This window comes from Berghia stephanieae, chromosome 10, assembly GCF_034508935.2.
Source record: "Berghia stephanieae isolate SIO BIC M18660-M18661 chromosome 10, UCSD_Bste_1.3, whole genome shotgun sequence".
NCBI lineage: Eukaryota > Metazoa > Mollusca > Gastropoda > Nudibranchia > Aeolidiidae > Berghia > Berghia stephanieae.
In genome coordinates, this window is record NC_088369.1 from 15,693,785 (window position 1) to 15,699,784 (window position 6,000).

The 6,000-nt window shown below is 44.7% G+C and overlaps 1 protein-coding gene across 1 annotated transcript in view; it reads left to right on the forward strand.

Moving 5' to 3' along the window:
• Nucleotides 1–6,000, forward strand: part of LOC144980713 (uncharacterized) — an 81,810-nt gene that overhangs the window by 20,692 nt on the left and 55,118 nt on the right. The window lies entirely within an intron of this gene.

Genomic DNA, 6,000 nt, shown 5'->3' on the forward strand with positions numbered 1-6,000 from the left:
GCTGTTGATGTTTGTAGTAGTGACAAGGGGGAGGGTGGGATGAAAGAGGGGTCCAGTAGTAACACTTCTAGCACTAACAGCTCTCTTCGGAAACACAAATCGGCTCCTGCTACCTCGGTTGTGAGTAATATTAAAAGTGGTAGTAGTATTAGTTGTAGTGGTAGTAGTAGTAGTCACTCATTAGTTTCAACCAAAGGCAGCATCCGAGGGGAGACAAAGCTCAAAGTTGATAGTAGCGATAATAAGAATGCTGTTGGTGTAGTACCTCATATTCAAACAGGAAATGGTGAAGCGAGTGGGAGTGGAAAAAATCGATCTAACTTGGACCTTAAACTCGCTACTACTACTACCACTATTTCAGCTACTAACAACACTACATCAGTATTACCACCGGCACCACGACCATCATCACAACCATCGTTATCATCATTGTCATCATCGTCATCTTCCGCATCCATACTAACCACATGCACGGCAACCACCTCCACCACCACCACTACTACCATTACTACCACCTCCTCCTCCTCTTCTTACCATCATGTTAAGCAATCATCCTCTAACCAGCACCTAAAACAAATTGTGTCTTCACCCACCCCTCTATCTACAGACACATCCACCACCACCACCACCGTCATCACATCAGCTTTTCACCCCACCCATCCCACCAAATCTTCATCAACACCTTCATCTTTATCATCATCATCATCATTATCATCATCCTCTGCTCCTCCAACTTCATCCAATACTCCTGTCCCTACGTCAGCCAGTCAAAATGCAAACAGAAAACTTGCTAAACTAAAATCCAAATCTTTGTCAAGGGAGACAACCCCTGTCCCATCCAGTTATCAAACATTACCTCATATTTCTGGTGAATCAAATGTTAGCTCTGATTTAAATGGTAACAATGTAAATGCTAATACTAATAGCAATACTAATGATAAATTTAACAGTCTAGAATTAAAAAGATCTAGCAGCGAAAAGACGACCAGGCAGGTAAGATCTTTAGAAACAGGTCAGCATCTTCAGCATCGCCAGGTTCATCATCATCATTTACAACAACAACAACAACAACAACAGCGACAGTCTCCTGGAACAACTACAACGACCACTGACTTGTCCCCTCCTTTCCCACCACCACCTCCACCCCTGACACCGCAACAATTGGAGGAGGAGATGAGGAGGAGGAGTCTTGATGCCAGCCCCAGCTCTTGCATCACAGATGCAGCAGCCCAGATGCAGCAGCACCATCATCAACAGCAACAAAATCAACATCATCATAATCAGCAGGTGAGAATATCTTCAAATTCTACAACTCCTACTTCTACTAATTCTTCTAAAATGTCTTTTTTAGAGTCAAATTCAAACACTGACATTAAATCTTGTGATAGCACAAGCATTCACTCCACAGCCAATACTCCAGTAACATCCACTGCCAGTATCTGTACTAGAAGTCAAACACCGATCCAACAACATCAACAGTCTTCCAGTGGTATAGAATCTACGAAAACAAAGAAAATCGTCAAATCTACAAGCCTAGACCCCAAAGCACTTCAAGAGAACAACTCCATCATCACATCTACCACTCTCCCAACAACACAACAAGAGAGTAAAGAAATGAAGAAGAGACATCTAGCAAATGGTCAAGCAGTCGGTGCAGGAATTTCAAGTGCAGTACCGCAACAGCTGGCACCTTCAGAATCTTCCAGAAAGTTATCTGCAGGGACGGACTTAATCGAAGATATTCCGTATATCCTTCGAAGACGCTTGGATGGACAGAAGGAAGAGACAGCTGTCTTTAAAGCCTCAGAGGCAGATAAATTGAAAAAAGAGAAGCATCTGGAAAAGGCCTCCTTGAAAGACAAAGATGTCGTTGATCCTAGAAGACGCTCCGAAACAAGAAATACAAAACCTCCATCGGATTTGAAATTGAAGAACGTTGATTTAGCAAAACAGACACAGCAAGACCAGATGTCAGATAGTATGAGGAGGTCTTCGTCCAGATCACCGTCTCTAACAAGGCGTGTAGAGTTTGTCTATGTGAACAAGCTGCCCTCGAGGAATAGCTACTCATCAGTGGATGACACAGCCAGCCCTTCTAAAGATGAGGAGATGCTTAAACAATTGGAGATGAGTGTTTGTGGGAAGACCGATGTGGTGGAGGACAAAACCAAAGGGAGTGAAGTAACGGACTCTAAGGTAGAAGAAAAACAGAATAGAGAAAACGTTTCATCTCAAGAGAAGTTGAGTGAGATAAAGAATGAAGAACTTGAATTAAAGGACTCGTGTCAACTTAGTAATAAAAGCAGAATAAAAGATTCGGTGGAGGTTGGTAAAGAATCAGTTGATGACCCTATAATAGAGGAATCTGTGGTAGAGTTACATACAGGGCAAAGTTCAAAAGATTGCAGCGTCGATAAAGAATATAAAACTAATGAACCTGTCACAGAAGATGTAAAAAGCAGCTCTGCGGGACATAGTGTGGGAAAACCCACGGCTTGTAAGAAACCTAAAAGAGAAGAGAGCTTGGAAAATGTTTCAAAACTCAGAGGTTCAATTGATGAAACTGCTTCAGAGGGGGTTCAGTTCTACAGCCCGAAAATCCCAGGAACTAGAATATTTAAAAAGGTCATCAGGACATCAACCTCTGATGATTCTCCAGACTCAATTCAATCTCCTCCTCACATCCGTACTTCTGTCTCAAACACGGAATTCTCTGATTCCCCAATAGACAGTAAATCAAACAGTAGTCTTCAGTATTTTGAAGTCTCCAAGCCTGAGGTTTGCTCACAAAACAGAGATAATTCCAGTCTACCAAAGCCATCATCTTCCTCTTCTCCCCCCAAAACCCAGTCTCAGTCTGGTACCAAACCAGTGCCAAAAAGTTTGCCCTTGAAGTCAGAAAGTGCCCAATCTTTTCAGTCAATAACTACCTCTTCCATCACTTCTACCGCTACCACCTCTCATGCCTCCAGCTCCATCAACCAAGGCTCCAATGTTAAACCAATTAACATACCCTCAACATCCTTACATCCTCTTAAGAGTTCTGGGGCAGAACCAAACCAGTTCCTCATAGACCTTCCTTCCCCAGCTGCAGCTTTGTTTTACAGTAACAGCAGCCCGCCCCAAACCCATGACAAGGATGAATCTTCATCTAGTGCTCTGACTTTCTCCACTTTTCGACCAGACCCAACTGATGAAGCTGCCATGGGGAAGTTGGATGAATCTGGCGCTGCTGCTTCAAAGGAACGATCCAAACCAAAACCATCTCGCTGGTCGCTTCATAGCCCAGTAGATCTAGAAGATATCCCTGATTTTGAAGTGGTCATGTCTGAAGGGGCTGGGATTATTGAGAAAAGTGCTCTCAAGAAAAGAAGAGCACATGATCCGACAGCTAAACCCAAAGAACGAAAACGGGTCAGCTGGCATGATGATGGGGACGTCCAGTACAGTTACCTGAGTGACGTTAGCATGACGGCACATAGGAGTCCGGTGGAGGAATGTGATGCATCTTCTTTGTTCAGTGGAATGACCACACCTGTTGATTCTGGGGATATTCTAGAAACTTTGGAGAATTTGAGAAGACAAAATTCCGAAAGTGACATGACCAATTCAGGCAGTTCCGTTTCTTCTTCCGAATGCAGTGATATTGAAAATGAAGCATCGGCAAAGCAGATCTATATACAATATGCAGATGCTAAGGGTTTGAGTCTTAGCAGCAGGGAGGGGACTTTAGATTCGGGTAAACACAGTAGAGACAGTTTGAAAGGGTTTTCAGCAGATTTTTCCACAAAGGAGTCGTCTCCCCTTCGATGTCTAGAAAGTGTTTCAGGGCTTTCGTGTAGTGGAGAAAGTTTCCCTACGCTAGAGAAAAGTAAAACAAACCGTCAAGACAGTTCTCCATTGGAAACTCTGGAGCATCTTAGTCACCTAGCTGTTAATGATACTTTTGATGATGATGAAGAAGATGATATTGCTGGGGAAGATGCAGATGATGAAGATGATGATGAACCAAACTACCCACCACCACCTCCTTTGATGGATCTACCAGAGGATATGCTTACATCCTACGAGAGTGACATGCCCTTGCCAGATTTCAGAGATCATCCCTGTAGCATTAGTGGCACCTTTGACCCTCTGGACTGCCTTGAAGGCGCTGCAGGATCGTCATCTCGTGGATCCTCCATGGTCGTGGCGGTTTATTCCAGCGATAGTGATAACAATGATAGCATAGGCAGAGCTAACAAAAGTAATTGGCTGGCTAAACGTGTCAGCATGGACCCCTTAGCTGCGTTAGAGCTGGGTGACCTGGTAGGGAATATGAACTGCACGACCAGCGAGAGCGAGAGTGATTTTGACGCAGACGAAGCCAATACAAATCTTAGATCAGCCTCTGCTTGTGGAAAAGAAGACTCGCCCGTGCATGCGTCACAGTCACAACAGCATTCAACCACGTCCCCATTAGAATCAGGAGCAGCACCGCCAGTTTCAATTCGTCCACACACGTCTTCATCAAAACAAACTCCACCACCTCCGCCACCTAAAAAGACTAATCGTCTACCATTAACATCATCAACATCATCGCCATTATCACCCTCATCATCGTCAACTAGCTCAACAACAGTGGTCCCTGGCACCAATCAATCTAAAGCGACCACGTCCTCCTCCTCCTCCTCCCCTCCCGTTAGGAAAAGTGACCTGCCGTCGTCGTTTGATGCTCCCGTCAAGAAAAAGGTTGGACCTCCAAAGGTGATGACAAAACCCAAGCTCACTCAAGGCATCCCCAGGAACGGATCTCCAACGGCAGCATCACAACCATCCTCTTCCTCCACCTCCGTCACCACCACCACCACCAGCAACAATAACAGCAAGAGCAATAACACCACCACAGTCATTAGCCCCAGGCCGCTTAATCTAAATTCTAGCCATCCCCATAACTCGGACGGAAGAAGGGGTAGATTGTCACACTTTGGCAATCAAGGACAACCGTTTCCTACCCCCAGTTCCCCGAGGACGATGGGATCAGCGACCCCGTCACCGACGACGACCTCCTTACGGACCTCTCCCCCAAACATATCTACCCCCCAACCCCCTTCGTCATTGGGGACGAACCCCACCCCACCCACCGTCAAGACCAAACCAAAAATCGTGTCCCCGAGACAGCCGCAGATGGGATTGGGAAGACATTACGAGCGCATGCGTAACGACTCGAGATCCTCGACGTCTTCGTCATCGTCCTCGCTCGCGTCGTCGACGTCATCGTCTGTGGTGCAGAAAATGTCTACGTCGCCTTCATCACAGCAGCAGATGCAGCAATCGTCACCACCAGCACCACCACCACCAACAACAACAACCACCCCGTCCCCTTCTGTGTCATCCTCTGAGTCCAAGAAACCAACCCCTAAAGAAAAACATCCACCCCAGCAACGCTCGAGTTGACGAAACTTTTAGAATGAATAATGAATCATAGTGAAAAAAAATCGGTCTGTCATGACGTAATCATGACGTCATCGTTAGGATAGGTGAGTTCTACCGTGCTCTCAGGCACTGACAAAACGCCGTATCTTCATTCCGGAATGAAAATATTTATTTTACTTTATTTACCGGAAAAAAAAATATTTGTCAAAAAGCCTCAAGCTCGATTAATTAATAGGAGCGATCTATATTAATGTTTTCGTAAAGCAGGTCATCAATCACATGATTTGTTGCTGTCGGACGATTGGATATTTCTTAACAAATGTAAACACGTTGCTTTGTTTTCAAATGTTATAAAAACACCCATGTGTCAAGCTGAATCAAGTGACCAATCGTGATGTTAAATATTTAAAAAGCTGTGAACACTTTTCACTAAGTGGGTCACTTTGAGCACATTTTGCAATGTGACCAATGACCTCGAGCACATGGAAAGTTAATATAGATCATGCCCATTAAACTGACACTCACCTTGGCTAAAAAATAACACAACTATCCGGAATTTTCTGAAGTCCCGGGTTTGAGAGTTTT